General features: G+C 40.5%; 1 long non-coding RNA gene across 6 annotated transcripts in view; it reads left to right on the top strand.

The window, feature by feature from the left end:
- LOC103489057 (uncharacterized) overlaps window positions 1-15,832 on the top strand; it is a 32,802-nt gene extending 16,970 nt beyond the window's left edge. For 2 of the 6 annotated variants that reach the window (XR_007824406.1, XR_007824405.1), the window contains exons 5-6: window positions 13,387-14,607; window positions 14,913-15,832. This is a non-coding gene — a long non-coding RNA (uncharacterized LOC103489057). Of the gene's footprint in view, window positions 1-13,369; window positions 14,608-14,912 lie in introns of all 6 variants that reach the window. The other 4 variants (XR_007824409.1, XR_007824408.1, XR_007824407.1 and 1 more) reach the window with 4 other exon arrangements.
- The last annotated feature ends 1,716 nt before the right edge of the window (window positions 15,833-17,548 follow it).

Below are 17,548 nucleotides of genomic sequence, written 5' to 3'. Positions count from 1 at the left end.
TCTTTCGATTGTTTGGAGATAAGATTATAAAATTGCATTAAGTTTTGAGAAGTGCACGAAGAGTGATATTTACCAATTGTATTAAGATTTTATTGAAGGGACGAGGTGATTTGTCGTAGACATGGATATAGGAAAAAGAGTTTGGCTATACAAATGACATAAGAAAAAAACACATGGATGACTATAGAGGACACAAAAAGAAAGCTTGGATACGAGTGTTTTTTATTTAAGTGAGACATTGAACTCTTAGTTTAGGATTAAATAACTCGTCATTGTTGGGAGAAAGGATTATTAAATTTGATTAAGTATTGTGACAATGCACTAAGAGTGGATATAGATTTGCCTTAGACATGGATATAAAAGAAACGTTTAGCTATACAAATGAAATTGGAAAAGACGCATTGGTGACTATAGATGTTATAATAACGAAATGTTAGGATATAAGAGTTTTTTATTGATGCGTGACATAGGATTAAAAAACTCTTGCCATTGTTTGGAGAAAAATCAGCATTGGATTATTGTTGAGATAGTATTCTAAAAAGTGATTAGCCGATCAAATTAAGATTTTATATAAGGGATGAGTTTATTTGACGTGAAGATGGATATTTATATGCGACTTTTGGATTGAAGTGTGGTATTGGTCTTCAAGTTTTGGTTTAAGGAGGAGCTCTTGCCATAAATTAGAGAAAGGATTATCATATTGGATTGAATGTTATTGCTTGCCTCTAATACTCTATTGGAAGCAATAAAAACGAAAACGAGGTTTATGTGGAAACCCGAGTATCAGGAGAAAAACCACGGTATGCCTTAATGGTTTTTCTTTTTGTCTTTCTAAACATTAACTCTTTACCAAGTGTCATTTTCAAGTATCTTAGAATTCTGTTGATAGCTTCCATGTGTTTCTCATAGAAGACCTGCATAACTAGCTGACAACACTCACAATAAAGGAAATATCAGGACGAGTATGAGATAAGTAAACCAATTTACCTACAGGGCGTTGATATTGTTCTTTATCAACTGGAACTTGATCATCACTAGTTTACAGTTGAATTTAATAGGAGTGTCACTAGGACGATATCCCAACATACCAGTCTCGGTTAGTAAATCAAGGGTGTATTTTCTCTGATACAAGGAGATGCCTTCATTAGATCTGACCACTTCCATTCTAAGGAAATATTTCAAGTTTTCTAAATCCTTGATTTCAAATTCATCATTCTCTGCTTAGTTGACTGATTTCTACCTGATCATCTCCAGACAAAACAATATCATTCGCATAAACTATCAGAACTGCAATCTTCCCAATCGGACAAAAGCAGTGACTGTTTTGTAAATAAAGTATGTTCAGATTGCCCTTGACTGTACCCTTGGGACTTGACAAAAGTAGTGAATCTATCAAACCATGCTCTGGTTGACTATTTCAGATCATAATTGGATTTTTGGAGTTTACATACCTACCGACTAAATTGGGCTTCAAATCCAGGTGGGGAGCTCATGTAGACTTCCTCTATTAGGTCTCCATTCAGAGAAGAATTCTTAACATTCATCTGGTATAGAGCACAATCTTTGTTCATAGCAACAGATAGCAGAATCCTAACAGAATTCTAGTTAGCAACCGAAGAAAAAATTTCTGAATAATCAACACCATAAGTTTGAGTAGATCCCTTTGCAAAACTAACCTTGTCTTGTGTCTGTCAAGTGTTCCATCTGCTTTGTATTTGAGCGTGCACCAATTTGCATCCCACAGTTGTGTCCTTTGGGTAAAGCACAAATCTCTCAAGTTTTATTCTTTAGCCTTCATCTCTTCCATGAGAACATTCTTCCATTCAGGACACTCTAAAGTGGTGTAGATATTTTTTGGTATTATGGAAGAGTCAAAGTTTGCTGTAAAAGCTCTGAACTTTGGAGAGAGATTATCATAGGAAACATTGTTACAAATGGGATGTTTTGTACAGGACCTGGTACCTTTTATTAGAGCAATGAGAATGTTAACAAATGGGATGTTTTGTACAGGACCTGGTACCTTTTATTAGAGCAATGAGAATGTTAAGAGAGGGATCATACTCATCAAGTTTCCTCGTATGATCCTGTTCAGCTTCATTGTTACTGGTTTCTGCTCTGACGTCCGTCTCATCACCATTGTTCTTTTCTTCCACATTTTCAAGAATAGCAACAGCAGATTTATGATTCTCATTCATCTTATTATTAGTACAAGATTTAGTAGGGTTTTCTATACCTTGATCTCGAGGAGGTTTGAATTCTTGGACTGGAGTTGGCGATTGACTAGTAGGGGACCAAACTTCCCTTATGAGATTCCTCCTGTTATATGTTTTTCTGGGAACTTGATTTTTTGGTAGGAATATGGGAGGAGGATCGAAGTTAGACATGGTACTAGGAGTAGGTTTGATAAACTCCAAGGTAACATCCATAGTGTTAGACTCTTCACTCACACTCTCCCCTGAAGATGGCTAACGGAAAAGTAGGGTCGGTCCTCATAGAAAGTAACATCCATAGTGATGAAGTATTTCTTGGATGGCGGATGAAAACATTTATAACCGTGCTGATGTGGGGATACGTTACCCAATAAATGCACATGCCTAAGCCAAAGGGGTAAATTTGGTCTGATTAGAGCGTAATTATGGGCATAAAAAACGATACACCCAAAAACACAAAGGGGAACCTTAGAAATTAGACGAGTAGAGGGGTAGGATTCTTTAAGACAATCTAAGGGAGTCTGAAGGTGGAGGAAACGAGAAGACATTTTATTGATTAAATAAGTTGTAAGAATAACATCTCCCCTCAGGTATGAAGGAAGGGAAGTAGATAGCAGAAGGGAACAAGTTACTTCTAGAAGATGACGGTTTTTTCGCCTCGGCCACCCTATTTTGTTGAGGAGTGTAGGTGCACAAGTTTTTTTGAACAATCCTCTTGGAGGCTACGAATTCACTAAGGTTATGGTTTTGGAATTGCTGACCATTATCACTTTGAAGAACTGCAATGTTTGTACGAAATTGTGTTTCAATGGTGTGATAGAAGTTTTGGAAAATAGAGGAAACCTCAGATTTATTGGTGATAAGGTAGACCCAGGTAAGACGGGTTAAAGTTAACCATCGTTTCCCAGATGAGGTGGTGACTTTGGAAGGACCCCAAACGTCACTATGGGTAATCGTAAACGGTTGTATGGGTTTATATGGTTGTGAGGGAAATGAATCCGATGTTGTTTTGCCCTTATCACATGATAGAGAAGAGACATCAATTTTAGAAAAAAGATGGGAAAACAAATATTTCATATAATTAAAGTTTGGGTGGCCCAACCGAAAGTGCCGCCATAACATAAAATCATGTCAGAAGTGCTAAAATAGGAAGATAGTAAACTAGCCCTAGAGTACTACTATCGGAGGTATCATCATTAAGAATGTAAAGTCTCCCGCTATGCCAGGTAGCGCCAATCGTCCTCTCCGAGCTCATGTCCTAAATACAAACAGATTTAGGTAAGAAAATAGCTTTACAATGCAGCTCATGAGTGATTTTGCTCCTAGATAGCAAATTGTACGACAATTTAGGCATATGCAAAACATTCTGGAGAGTAAGACCGTAAGGGAACTATTTTGTCCTTTGCCAGCAATTGGTGCTAAGGAGCCATTAGCTATCCAGATTTTTTCATTATCGACACAAGGGGCGTAAGAGATAAAGTGTCTTGAAGAACCTATCAAGTGATTTATAGCCCCATAGTCTAAGATCCAGGGATTCTTCTGACTGAGCAATGACATCTAGAGTAGGAGTTCTGGTCTGGTTTGCAATAGAGCCAATTGACTAAGAGGTGCTGGCAGTGGTAGTCTTACTGACGTGGGCACACCTTGAGTTTTGTTTCTCATTGGATGACCGTTTTTTACCTCTTAGGGATGACCATGGAGTTTTCAACACCGATCTTGGGTGTGCCACTGTTTCTTGCAATACTCACAAATGAGGATCGGTTTCCCATTATTCTTGTCATTAGCATGGTTCGAGGACTGGGCACTAAAGGCAGCAGAGTCAGTGTCAGAGGCAGGGGTTGGACAGAAACGTAACATTTGGTATCAGAGCCAATCGACACCCTGGGAAGGTGGAAGAAGATGACGCAAAAACTAATTAAAGAACACTTGGATACTTCGGAAGCTGAGATCGAAGCAATCAAAAATGAGGTTCAACGAATACCTGTTTTGGAGAAGACGATGTAAAGAATGCACGCCATGTTAACCGAAATGTATGAGGATCGCCAGAGGCAACCGGGAGAATTTGAATTGACCGAAGTGAGTACTGGAAAGCGGAAAATTCGAACTGAAGACTTGGTCGAAGGAGGCGAGGAAGGAAAAACCTCTCTGAGTTTAGAAACAGGGGCAGGGCAAGATCGCATAAAATTTAAAAAATTGGAGATGCCGGTTTTTAACGGAGAAGACCCAGATAGTTGGATTTATAGAGCGGAACACTACTTTCAGATGCACCTTCTGAATGAGCAGGAGAAGTTGAAAATCGCAATAGTCAATATGGAAGGGAAAGGCCTGTGTTGGTTTCGTTGGGCAGAGAATAGGAAGCGTTTTCGGTCGTGGAAGGAATTAAAAGAGAGAATGTACAATCGTTTTCGTAATAGGGAACATGGAACGAGTTGTGTGCGATTCTTGGCAATAAAACATGAGAGTTCGGTGGGTGAATATCTGCAGCGGTTTGAAGAGTTATGGGTGCCGTTACTAGAAATTGTTGAGGACGTTTTGGTAAGGACCTTCACGAACGGGATGGATCCAGTTATTAGAACAGAAGTATTTGCGATGCGGGCCGTGGGCTTGGAGGATATGATGGATGCGGCTCGATTAGCTGAAGATAAGCTGGATATAGCTAGGGCTTCGCAAGGCCCATACGCTAAGGATGGGAAATCGGCCCAAAAGCAAGCGCCCAAAAAGTTCGAAAAGCACTTCGACTAAAATTGTGACATTGGCTGAGAAGCTGGAAAGTTGCTATGGGGAGTTGTGGCCGGCGATAAAATAATTTTCGAAGGTGGACGGATTCTGAATTGCAAGCACGACGTGACAAGGGGCTGTGTTATCGATGCGATGAACCATTTAGCAAGGGTCATCACTGCAAAAACAAAGAGCTTCGCCTCTGTGTGGTAGCGGACGATTTAGAAGATATATAGATGGAAGACAGCATGCACGAGGAAGAAATGGTTGAAGTCAGTCCGGTAGTAGAATTATCGTTGAACTCGGTTGTGGGTTTGACAGCACCGGGTACATTCAAGGTAAAAGGAACCGCGGAAGACAGAGAAATAGTAATCATGGTGGATTGTGGAGCCACCCATAATTTTATCTCCCTGAAGTTGGTAGAGAGCCTCAATTTACCCATGGCTGAAACAACAAATTGTGGGGTCATTATGGGGTCTGGAAAAGCGATGCAAGGTCGAGGCACGTGTAAAGGCATCGCTGCGGGTATGCCAGTATTAACCATAGTAGAGGATTTATTGCCGCTGGAGCTAGGTAACCTGGATATGGTGCTCTGTGGCTGTGGAAGCAAGGCACCATGACAGTGAATTGGAAAGCCCTCACCATGACTTTTGTTGTCGGGGACACTAAGGTAATCTTGAAAGGGGATCCTTCGCTGACCAGAATGGAAATATCCTTGAAGGTATTAGTTAAAACGTGGCAACCGGACGATCAAGGATTTTTAATTAATTTTAGAGCCATGGATATTTCGAAGGCTGACCGGGAGTTAGTAATGACAGATTCAGTGGAAGATTTCCAACCAGAGTTTGAACAACTCCAACATGAATTCTATATTTCATATGCCTGACGGACTGCCCCCGATGCGAGAAATCAACCATAGGATCCAGTTGAAAGAAGGTACGGATCCCATATCATTACCCACATGCCCAGAAAGACGAGATTGAAAGATTGGTGAACGACATGCTAGCTTCGGGCATTATAAGACCTAGCACTAACCCTTTTTTCAGTCCAGTTAATCTTGGTAAAAATGAAGGATGGGGGATGGCGGTTTTGCGTATAAGTTAATGTAGTGGATCCATTGAAAGCCCTCGAATCACTCAAGTTTACAAGAGGAGGGGTAGAAAGGGGAATTCCACCTAGACAACATGATTGTTAGGATGGCCAATGGTCCTGTTAACACGTGGCAGCAGGAGCGTGGGAATATATATCTGGGTGTTTTGTGTTAGGGTTGATCATCTTTGTCATTATGCATTTTGTGTGAACCTTTTTCATGGTGGAGAGTGCAACCCTCTTATTTGGCTGAAGCTCTTTTGTTTAGAAACTCTTTTGTGTGGCTGGTGAATTCATATTCAAAATATATATACACATACATATATATATATACACATACATATATATATATATACACATACATATATATATATATACATACATAGATATATATATATACACATACATATATATATATATATACACATACATATATATATATATATATATACACATACATATATATATATATATATACACATACATATATATATATATATATACACATACATATATATATATATACACATACATATATATATATGTAGTTACCCTGTCCATTGGTATTTTCTGTTGTGTGGGTGTGTTTGGTTGAGTTATTTGTAGGTCGGATAGAAATGTAACAACTCGTGTGCACATATCCAAGCCTTGCCACACACACTCTCGCGTGGCCCTTGCTCGCATGCCTCGGCTTGACCGCATGATGTCACAATCGTAACTCCTCAAACACGATTGTGCGGCACTTGTTTAGCTCGATCAACAAGTCAGCCGTTCGAAATTCGAAATCTGCAGACAAACTCGCGGTATGATGTAACCTCCCTTCACGTTTGTGAGAAAATGGTTTTATAAAATGTGAGAGAGAAAATAAATTGTTGAAAACAACATAAAAGTGAGCATTGAAGACTGTTAATTGCAAAGAAAAGGCTTAGTTTGCAAAGAGTGCAACAAGGCTCGATGGGGGTGCTACTCATGTACCCCCTATAGTACATATTGAGATTTTTGGCATTGGCAGGCTTGCATATGAAAAAGCCGAAATGTCACACTGTTGCTCGGCGAGACGAAAACGAAAGAATTAACCTAAACTACTTTCAAGACATAAAGATAAAACGATTTAGGGGTATTCGGGCATACAGCCATAGGTAAATAATACCTTGGACAAGTATGCCCTTGACATTCTCTCCCACCTAAACGGTTGACGTCCCCGTCAACTGGCGAAGCTTGAAATCTTCTATCTTCTGCTTCCACGCTTCAAGATCTTCGACACGTTTCCAACTGGTTTCCTCCACAGGAAGGTTCTTCCACTTTACCAGATACTCGTGGATCCTTCGTGTGGGTCTTCTGCCCTTCTTACTCGCTCAGCCAGAATTTCTTCAACATCTTTGTCTTCCTTCTGACTAAGATCGATAATTGGGCGAGTTACGACATTCCGCTGCAGGTCTTCAGTATCTTGATGGTACGGTTTCGGGTTACTCACATGAATTACTGGATAGATTTTCATCCATGTGGGCAACGCTACTCTATAAGAAGTATTCCTTACCTTTTTCAGCACTTCAACTGGTCCTTCGTACTTCCTAATGAGACGTTAGTCTTTGCGTCCTCGAAACCTGATTTGCTCTGGTTGTAGTTTGATGAGTACCTGGTCTCCCGCCCGAAACTCAAGAGGCCGTCGCTTCTTATCTGCCCACTTCTTCATCTGCTTCGACGCCTTTTCTAAGTAGGCTCGGGGGATGTCGTTTGTCTGTTTCCACTCCTTCGTGAAATTGAGGGCTTGAGGGTTCTTCCCTGCATAAGGATGATCAACAAGGTGTGGAAGTACTGATTGCCTCCCAGAAACAATCTCAAACGGGCTTCTCCCCGTAGATGAACTTGTCTGAGCGTTGAAACAGAATTGGGCTACGCCCAATAGCTGGACCCAGTTCTTTTGCCTTGCGTTTACAAAATGGCGCAAGTATTCCTCGAGCATGCAGTTGAATCGCTCTGTCTGGCCGTCCGTCTGGGGGTGGTAGCTTGAGGATATATTCAGACTTGTCCCCAATAAGGAAAATAACTCCGTCCAGAAGGAGCCAATGAATCTACCATCCCTGTCACTCACTATACTTGTCGGGACTCCCCACAACTTAACAACATGCTTAAAGAACAATTGAGCTGTCATTTCGACTGAACACTGCTTGGTGGTGGGAATGAAAGTGGCGTACTTTGAAAAACAATCAATGATGACTAAGATGGCTTTAAAGTCGCCTACCTTAGGAAGATGGGTGATAAAGTCCATAGAAACACTCTCCCAAGGTCTTGTTGGAACCGATAGAGGGTCAAGAAGTCCAGGAACCTTCACTTTCTCTACTTTATCCTGTTGGCAGATGAGACATGTCTTAGTGTACTGCATGACATCATCTCTCATATCCGGCCAAAAGTAGCCCTTCTTTAGCAAGGCGTACGTCTGCTGCCATCCGGGATGGCTAGCTCATAGAGTGTCGTGACACTCATACAACAATTTCTTTCTTAAGTCCCCTGCTCTAGGAACATATAGCCGATTGCCCTTTGTGACTAACAAGTCTTCCTCGACCCAAAACTGTCGTGTTTTGCCTGCCTTCACTAAATTCATGACATTATAAGCGGCATGATCTTTCTGTAGGAACTCTCTGAAGGTGTCTCTAACCGACCCACCAATCTCACTCCCCCGGAGGTGAGCTAATAGGCATATGGCTCATGTTCTTGTTTTCGACTTAGGGCATCAGCAGCTTGGTTGCTCAACCCCTTCTTGTGTTCAAATTCGAAGTCGAACTCGGCCAGAAATTCCTGCCATCTTGCTTGCTTCGAAGTTAGCTTTGGCTGGGTAAAGAAGTGGCAGGTTGCACTGTTGTCCGTCTTCACTACAAATGACGAACCTAGTAGATATTGTCTCTAGGCCCTCAAACAATGTACTACTGCAAGCATTACTTTTTCGGACACGGTATATCTCCTTTCGGCTGCATTCAGCTTTCGACTTTCGTATGCGATCGGGTGCCTATTCTGCAGGAGCACACCTCCCAACGCATAATTAGACGCATCTGTCTCGACCTCGAAAGGTTTGGTCACATTCGCAATCCCTAGACGTGCCCCCTCCATCATGACTTGTTTTAGGCCATCGAAGGCGGCTTGACACTCGGGGTTCCAACTCCAGTGAACGTCTTTTTTCAGTAGTTCAATCAGCGGGCTTGCTCGTTTGGAGAATCCCTCGACAAATCGACGGTAGTAATTTGCTAACCCGAGGAAGGAGCGTAACTCCAAGATTGATTTCGGCACTGCTCAGTCGCGTATCGCAGCAATCTTCCCTTCTTCCATCCCAATTCGGCCACACTCTATCACATGGCCCAAGAAGTTTATCCGCTCTTGTGTAAAAGAACATTTTTCTCTTTTGACATATAGTTGATTCTCCTTTAATTTCTGAAAAACCTTTTGCAAATAGTCTCTATATTCCTCCATGGTCGTAATATATACCACTATATCATCCAGGTAGACTACTACGAATTTTTCGAGATATTCGTGGAAGACCTGGTTCATCAACGTACAGAAGGTTGTAGGGGCATTGGTGAGACCAAATGGCATTACGAGGAATTCAAACGCACTATATCGGGTGACACAGGTTGTCTTCGGCTCATCTCGCTCTGCAATTCTCACTTGGTAGTATCCTGATCGCAAGTCCAACTTTGAAAAATATTTTGCCCCATGTAAGTGATCAAACAAGTCAGTAATTATGGGAAGTGGGTACTTGTTGCGAACCGTGAGCTTTATTCATGGCACGATAATCGATGCACAATCGTAAACTCTCATCCTTCTTCCGGAACAGAACTAGGGCCCCATACGGAGCTTTTGCATGCCTAATAAACCCTACATTCAGTAACTGATCTAACTGTTTCCGAAGTTCAGCTAACTCCGGAGGCACCATACGATAAGGTTTTGCCCCTGACACTAACTCGATCTCATGATCAATCATTCTCCGAGGTGGCAAAGACTTGGGTAAACTATCGGGTATCACATCACGATACTTCTCTAACACGCACATAATCTCCTTAGAGACTGTCTCCACTGGGTTCTCTGATGAATTGAGTGGGATGACCATAAACGTTGGTTCGTCTCGAGAGAGTCCCTTCTTTATTGATGGTCGAAATTATTTGAACCCATCTGGCTGGCGTAGGTCAGTCTGTACAACAGAGGGGTAGATCCAGTGATAGCCAAGCATTTGGCCAAAGACATTGGGATTACTTGATGTTCGAGTAGGAACTCCATTCCCAGTACCACATCAAAGTCATCCATTTTTACTACTACAAAGTTTACGAGGCCACTCCATCCTCCCAACCTTATCATCGTTCGTTTCACTAGTCCGATGATAGGTAGGGCAACAGAATGCATCCTTCTCCCAACGGAGATTCAAACGCTTAGCTTCTACTTCTGTTATGAAATTGTGGGTGACACCGGAATCAACCATAGTGCTTTTGGTTGGCTTCTGGTTGATCCAGATGTCAACGTACATTACACCCCTTTCCACTGGTGTGTTCGTCTCCCCCCACCTTCTTCTGGAGAGAGGACAAAAATTTCAAGGCCCCCATTCGAGGGTTATCGACTTCTTCTGTCTGGTCTACTACCCTCTCGGTTTGACTTAGTTGGTTGTCTGAATATGAGGCTAAAGATGCCTGGAATGCATTGAAAGCAGTTTTGTTCTGGCATTCCCGGGCCAAGTGTGGTCCCTTAACAACTGAGCGGATGATTGGACACATTCTGGTTACTTGATCCTCGCCAGGAGTTTCCAGTATTCGATTGATGGGGCATACGATCTCCATTAAAGCGCTTGTCCTCTCCCGTAGTTTTGGGGGAACTTGGGCGGTTGTTTCTATTTCCCTCAGATGAGGAACTTGGATGACGTCTCGCATCTTGAGAGTCGTTAGACAGATCAAACAGCCGCTCGGCCGCAGCGTACGCTGATGTGAGGTCTTGAACTCTTTGTTCATATAGCTTTGTCTTTGCCCACGGCTTCAATCCTTCGACAAAACAGAAAACTTTGTCTTTCTCGGACTATCGCGTATATCCAACATCAGCCCCGCAAACTGTTTCACATACTCCTAAATACTACCGGTGTGTTTCAGCTTGCGTAACTTCCGTCGAGCCAAGATCTCAACATTTTCAGGGAAGAATTGCGAGTGAAGTTCTCTCTTCAAAGCGTCCCAAGTATCTATCTTGCAACGTCCCTCTTGCATGTCAACAAATCGGGACCTCTACCATAACTTGGCATCCTCAGACAGATGCATCGTCGCCAACATGACTTTGGCTTCCTCTGTAACCGTGTTCGTGGCCCTGAAGTACTGCTCCAGGTCAAAGATATAGTTTTCTAGGGCCTTCGCGTCTCTTGCCCCACAGAAGGGCTTTGGTTCCGGGATCTTCACTCTACTAATCGGAATGGCTCCCCCAGCAGGAGCTTGGTTTGCCATTGCTCGAATTGTGAGGCTCAATCTCGCATTCACATCTACGATTTCATTTCTGACGACATCGATGGTAGCTCGGAAATCCTCTGACATACCGTTTATCATCTCCAACAGTGTCTTTTGAGAGCTATGTAGCTCCTGGACATGCTCTTCAATATGGGCAACAAAGCCCGTCGAACTGTCCCCACGTTCGTGGCTACCAATTCTTCCAACAGTTCCCTTTAGAGTGTCGACTCTTGCCAACAACTCTTGTATTGGTAATCCTTCGACACGGCCAGCTACCGCGTCGATCATGTCAGTTTTCTCAGTAATCTCTTCGAGACGGGACTCATAAAAGCGGATGGAGTCGGGAACTTCGACTAGGTAGAGCATCTGCTCCTCCAACTCTACTAGTCAGTCTCTCTGGGCCTTATCCGATGGATTCGCAAACGGCATATTTCGATCTTATCGTCAATTAGTCGATTTGACTCTGATACCACTTGTCACAATCGTAACTCCTCAAACACGATTGTGCGACACTTGTTTAGCTCGATCAACAAGTCAGCCGTTCGAAATTCGGAATCCGCGGACAAACTCGCTGTATGACGTAGTCTCTCTTCACGTTCGTGAGAAAATGATTTTATAAAACGTGAGAGAGAAAATAAATTGTTGAAAACATCATAAAAATGAGCATTGAAGACTGTCAGTTGCAAAGAAAAGGCTTAGTTTGCAAAGAGTGCGACAAGGCTCGGCGAGAGTGCGACTACTCATGTACCCCCTATAGTACATATTGAGATTTTTGGCCTTGGCAGGCTTGCATATGAAAAAGCCGAAATGTCACACTGTGGCTCGGCGACACGAAAACGAAAGAATTAACCTAAACTACTTTCAAGACATAAAGATAAAGCGATTTAGGGGTATTCGGGCATACGGCCATAGGTAAACAATACCTTGGACAAGTATGCCCTTGACACATGACACCCACCTTAATGCCTAGCACGACTCTTCTCGCCTAGCGATGCTTGCCAACCCTTGGCCGCATAGTCTTTCCTTAGAGGTTCTTAGCACTCCTAAACGCCTAGCAACACATCCTCATGGCCGCAAGACCCTTGGCGCTTAGCACTTCTTGATGGCCACCTATTTCATGTTCTTCGAGGTTATTTAAACAACCTCGGCCACCCAGTCCGACCTAAAAAATGCATCACACTTTAGAGTTTTTCAAGCCCCCTTTTGCCGCCTTCTTGACACTTGGCTAATTTTTTCGAACTTTCCTTCTTCCAACAACCATTACACCCTTATAATGACACGCCGACGATGACACTTAGGCCACTACCACAACTTAGTAAACTCCTAGTCTTCAACTAATCTCAAATTCAAATCATTCACTTGTTTTATTGGAAGACTTAGGAATTCTATAGTTCAGGGTTTACCTTTTTCTGTCTTTATTTTGTTACTGTTTTACTTAAAGTTTAACTACTTGAACTTTCCAACCCTCCATGGCAGTTATCCTGCCTTGAAAATATTATAAATGCACTTGAAATAATTTTATGATATTGGGTTATGATGGAAGTGCACAAGTATCAGTAGGGAAATAGGGGGAATATTATTAGGAATAGTAGCAATGACAATATGGCATATTTATAATCATTTAATATATTGGTTTGTGTTCAGATTTATGAAAAGATGAAGTTGGGTTTGGGTAGGCAGAATTTTGAAGATTAGTTTCCGCTGGAGAGAGAGAGCTCTCTTTAAATGCTTAGTATACTTTTTATCTTTTATTATCATACAATTCCAGTCTTTTTTTTCTTATCCCAGCCCTAAGATTGGAATCCTTAGCAGATTTAGCTCCGCTTCTGTTTACTTAAATATGAAACAGTCAATCTTGCATGGCGCATTTCTAATACTTGAGTTTAACAGTATAACTGATTTTGCAGCCGCTTTGACTTCTGATGACGAACATGAAGTAAGTTGATTCCATTTATTTCCCATTTGCTCTAGTTAGCCAAAAATTTACGTCGGCTTACACAAGGTACGTAAATAATTTTCTATAGTTATATGGGCCAAGATGATGAAAGAGGCGAGGATGGAGGCGTACGTTGTGTCTTATAAATCTTACCGTCTTAACTATCATGAGTTGATCTAATGATAAAAAGGAGACACGGTCTCAATGACTAACTAAAAGGTTATGAGTTCAATCCATGGTGTACATAGGCTGGCTCGAACACTCACAAATATATATATAATCTTACTGTTTTTGGAATACGTTTATGAAAAAAATGCTTTTCAAAACGAACTACTCTTGTTACAAGCATGTTTGAAAAAATTAATAATTTTAATTGTTATCTGAAATTGACTTAAAATGATCAAAGAAAATCTTTAAATTTTGTAGTAAGAAACAAAAGGTTGTAATTATTAGAATAACTTTTTAATGTAAATGTAGCCCACTCGTACACATTTGTTATTTTGTTCACATTTGATAAAATTTAAGATGTAATTTTTTTATTAAAAATGTTTTAAGAAAATGTTCTTAAACCAGAAGGTACCAAACATACCCTTGAAACTTTTGTGGTATAAGTTCTTGCAGGGTTTCATTGCTTTTGGTTTTATTGGTTCCTTATTTAACATGTGAATGATGAATCATATGGCAAAGCATGAAATATAAACATCCCAAGTTGATTTAAGTAATTTACACTCCTTTTTTCCATTACATAAAAAATTAGACGAAGGGCTGAATGTCCATGAAGAATCATAGTGCCTGGTCAGCTCTCTTTCAAATCAGTGCTCTCCAAAAACAAATTCTTTGCGTTGATTGCTTTCAAACTATACCCTACATAGATGCTTTGATTGTATTAACCTTTGTTTAAATTATTTTGTTTTTAGTTTCCTACTTTTCAAAAGTATACAATATACTTACTTTCTGACCATTTCTTTCTCTCTCTTTTTCAAATTTCTCAAAGAACACCTTGCCGATTTGTCTTTCAAATTTTTCATAAAAGCAGAATTTTTAAGAATTTATTAAAAGCAGAATGATTATGAAATGTAATGGGTTATAACGTTCTTCTACTTCTTATTGACACTACTTGACATATCTACCAGACTTGAAAAAGGCAAGAGGAAACTAGGAAAGGTGGCTGGAAATGGCCAACAACTTGAAGGTGAAGTTTTTATAGTAATATCCTAGAATAATTAGATTGCTTTCTTGATTGAGTTTTGTATCTTGTCTGATTGGTGCTGATGAAGTGGTATAAACTTGGCATTTTTTAATCTGGCACTTGTACATTTTACAGCTCTCTCATTAGCTGATTTTGCAGCCTTGTTGATTATCAATTTCTTCTTTCGTCTCGGTCATATATTCATGAACCTTCCCTTACATTTTAAATTTGAAATGGTATCTTTATTTTCTGCTATTGTGTTTGCCCGCAGCATGTGATCGACAAAGTATTTTTAATTTTAATTGTAGGAACAACTTCTATCATCTCTATGAAACATATTTTGCTCAAGCTTGCTGATTTGATGAATAGCGCCAGGAATCTATCTAACATCCACGCTGATACTGCTCCCTACCCCCTCCTAACTCTGCGCCGGTTATTCACCGTCTTCTCTCTCTCGCCAAAGGATCCTTCCCTCTCTCAACTCCACGTCGGGTCCTTCTCCATGTTCTCTCCCTCGCCCGTCTTTTCTTTCTACGAAAGTTATAACCATCCGTCTCACTCTCCTACTCCCTTCTTCGTTTTGCTTCATCGAATCCTTCCGGAGGTTTGTTCTTATTTTAATATTATTTGAATTAATTTCCTTTTTTTTTTTTTTTGGATTCGGTTGAATACGTGCATTTTCTTTCCCGAAAAGATGATACTAGCTGGTTTCAGTAATCAATCAGTAAATCCAGAAATTGGGTTATGGGGAATTTAGGGATTGATTTTAGCGAAGGGTCTCCTTTGTTCCTCTGTTTGGGTCAGCGGAAGAAGTGGCGGAGATGTTCGATCAAACGGCGGCTAGTGCGGCGGAGGTAAAACAAGCTTTTGATGTGTTTGATGTTAATGGCGATGGGTTTATCGACGTTGAAGAATTGCAGAGAGTGATGTGTGTTTTGAGATTCAAAGAAGTAGAAGGGATTGAGAATTGCGAGAAGATGATTCGTAAGTTTGATTGTAACAAAGACGGGAGAATTGATTTGAAGAATTTGTTAAATTGATGGAGGGTGTGGGTTGATGGTAATTGAAAAGATTGAATTTTTTTATTTATTGAATTGATGTTTGTAGTGTGGTCGAAAATGAAGGCTTTTGCCCTTTTGTGATGTTTTGTAGGGTAAATGGAATTGAAACATTGGCCATTCTATTTCACTATGTAATTTTCATATATATATGATACAATGTTCACATATATTTATACTTTTGCTCTTTTATTTTTATGTTTGTTGTCATTTAATTTTACCTCCCTATCTCTATGAAAAAAACGGAAATGAAATGAAAAGGAATCAATAAGTTTAAGAAAAAAAATCAATTCATAACACAAAATAGTTATAAAAGCTTTTCACAAGATTTTTGGGGAAACTGTTAGTATGATTTGATTCTTTTTCAGAAGAGTAAATTGTATCGAGAGCTTTTCAGAATGTTTTAAAAGTTGGTTTGTTTCAAATACTTTTATATTGTTTCTTTAACGTTGATTTATTTTGGAGATTTTGTAGCTTCTTCTTGATGTTCATTGGTCTCTAGGGTTTTGTTGCTTGTTTATTTGCAGCTTATTTTGGATAATTTTGTCCTCCCTTCGCCAAGGTCTAAGAAGAGATTCAAGGAAAGTATGATCTTCATACAAATTTTTTTTCTATTATTCATGTATATCATTTTTGGTAGGGAGAACTCTACGTTGATTAGTCTCTAGAGCTTTCCAACTTATTCTTGAAGCTATAGTTTCTTAAGTTTTGGAAGTCAGTTGATCTCTAAAGATCTTAGGGCCTGTTTGGGGTTAGGGTTGGGACTGTGGGCTGCCCAACCCTAACCCCCGTTTGGGCCCAATGTTAAGGAAACCCTAGTTTTAGGTTTTCCTTAACACGTTTTCGTCTGCCCCTTCCAACGGCGATACGCGTGTTCCCCCGTTTTCGAGAATCCGGTTTCGTCGTTCCCCTCAATTCGTGTTTCATTTCCTCCAAACCGATTTCAATCTTCTCCTCGACCCTTCTTCATCGAAATTTTTTTCGTTTTTCTCTTCTTTCTGTCATCTCCCTCAACGAATCGATGTTTCGTTTCGTCTTCTCCCGCAACGAATCTAGGGTTTGTGTTGGTTCTGTGTTGTCCGGTCGATTTGGTTTTTTTCGTCTTCATCCTTTAATCCATTCCTTCCTTTTGTATCGTTTTGTCCATTTGTTTCATCTCCCTTAACGAATCGAGAGATAGTTGTTTTCTTTCGTCTTCTCCCTCAACGAATCTAGGGTTTCATCTTCATCCTTTAATCTATTCTGCCGTTGCGTTTTCGCGATGAAACCGGATTTCGTTACGTCGAATCTCTCTCTACATCTCTCTCATCCGTCTCTCTACTCCCGAAAGGACTTCTGTGTTCGTTGAAGCCGACGATTTCGTTGGCTTCGAACACGATTTCCTTTTTGGAATCGTGGGTTTTGGCTCCTTCAAACCTCCTTGCCGCTCGTGGTTCGATTATGCTGTCCGGTCTTTCGCTTGTCAATAAGACAGATACTTCACTCTGCCATTGGAGCTTGGTAGGGAGGTATTGGAGTTTTCAATCCACTTTTTTTTTTAAAGCCGATGATGAGTTCGAATTTGTGTAAAACTGAATTCTTTTGTAATGTATGTAGTTGTGTTCTGTATTATTCCGGCCATGTCGTTACTTTACCTATGTGTTCTGTATTCTTGCACCTATGCGTTCTGTGTTATTGGTTAAATTTATCCGACCATGTGTTCTGTATTCTTGCACCTATGTGTTCTGTGTTATTGGTTAAATATATCCGGCCATGTGTTCTGTATTCTTGCACCTATGTGTTCTGTGTTATTGGTTCAATTTCTCTGGCCATGTTACAATTCTGTTAGAATTGTGTTATGTCTTCTCTGTATTCTTACCAATTTTGTTACAATTGTTGTATTTTTT

This window comes from Cucumis melo, chromosome 10 (genome assembly GCF_025177605.1).
Source record: "Cucumis melo cultivar AY chromosome 10, USDA_Cmelo_AY_1.0, whole genome shotgun sequence".
Lineage (NCBI taxonomy): Eukaryota > Viridiplantae > Streptophyta > Magnoliopsida > Cucurbitales > Cucurbitaceae > Cucumis > Cucumis melo.
Note: the sequence above shows the minus strand (reverse complement) of the source record. Positions and strands in the feature narration are given on the sequence as shown.